The 1,120-nt window shown below is 49.6% G+C and overlaps 2 non-coding genes across 2 annotated transcripts in view; both read left to right on the top strand.

Annotated features, from left to right (window-relative positions):
• Positions 1-228: 228 nt before the first annotated feature.
• Positions 229-383, top strand: LOC131292752 (5.8S ribosomal RNA). The gene has a single exon (XR_009190356.1). It is a non-coding gene; the product is annotated as a 5.8S ribosomal RNA (ribosomal RNA).
• A 487-nt stretch (positions 384-870) lies between these two features.
• Positions 871-1,120, top strand: part of LOC131292750 (large subunit ribosomal RNA) — a 4,091-nt gene continuing 3,841 nt past the window's right edge. Inside the window, exon 1 of the ribosomal RNA XR_009190354.1 lies at positions 871-1,120. This exon is cut by the window's right edge and continues 3,841 nt beyond it. This is a non-coding gene — a ribosomal RNA (large subunit ribosomal RNA).

The following is a 1,120-nucleotide window of genomic DNA, read 5'->3' as shown; positions in this document are numbered from 1 at the left end:
GTTCTAGCTTGCCCTATGTGGAAGAGGACACGTAGACTTACTGTGGTGTGAAGTATAAGGTTCAGTTCTCCCCTGGTCCACGCCGCTTCGGCCGTCCTGGGTAAAATGGATTCATCCAGCTTGCCCTATGTGGAATGAGGACACTTTATGCTTCGTCTCTAAGCGGCGGCTTGCTCCTCCCTACGGGGAACGGGTATACGCGCACAGCGGCGGCTTACGCAAGTTAGTCACCCTCGGCAGTGGATCACTCGGCTCATGGATCGATGAAGACCGCAGCTAACTGCGCGTCATAATGTGAACTGCAGGACACATGAACATTGATAAGTTGAACGCATATTGCACGTCGTGGGAACCTACCATGATGTACAGATGACTGAGCGCTTATATTTGAGAAATGTATCGCATACATTTAACTACGCCGTGACACCCGTCACGAGACGTGCACCATGATGTTAACTAGGGTCGCGACGACCCGCTAGCATTAAAGAACCCGTGGTTTACAATATACTGGCATTGGAATTCGAAGTATTTAGAGCGTCCGTGTTCCCGCGTGAGGCGGAAGTACGAGGAGAAGGCGTGCTTGTGGTGTCTGTGGTGGTGTTTACTGATGTCTAGCTTCAGCTTATTTATTTATTTAAATAGAAGCGAAGATGTCAAAGTAGCGTCGAAGCAGCAGCGGTAGCACAAATGATTCAAGTATGGAAGTTGACCAAAGGAACACAAACAAACTAGCGTATGGGCAATGGAAGGTATCAGTGAGTTAAACCACACGCGGGCTAACAGCCCGTTAACCGAGTCCAACGGTACATATTGGACATTGAAACAAAGTAGTCGCAAGCCAGATGTGACGATAACAACCGCAAGGTACATAAGCCTCAGTTCATGTGTGACAACCCCCTGAATTTAAGCATATTAATAAGGGGAGGAAAAGAAACCAACCGGGATTCCCTGAGTAGCTGCGAGCGAAACGGGAGAAGCTCAGCACGTAGGGGTGGCGGCCTGTCCGTCTATCCGATTCCGTGTACTGGTGCGTCTCACTATCCGTCATCTTAGCGCTTTTCAAGTCCAACTTGAATGTGGCTCAGAACCCATAGAGGGTGATAGGCCCGTAGAACAGCGC

This window comes from Anopheles ziemanni, assembly GCF_943734765.1.
Source record: "Anopheles ziemanni chromosome X unlocalized genomic scaffold, idAnoZiCoDA_A2_x.2 X_unloc_96, whole genome shotgun sequence".
Lineage (NCBI taxonomy): Eukaryota > Metazoa > Arthropoda > Insecta > Diptera > Culicidae > Anopheles > Anopheles ziemanni.
This window is presented reverse-complemented; position numbering and strand designations above follow the sequence as displayed.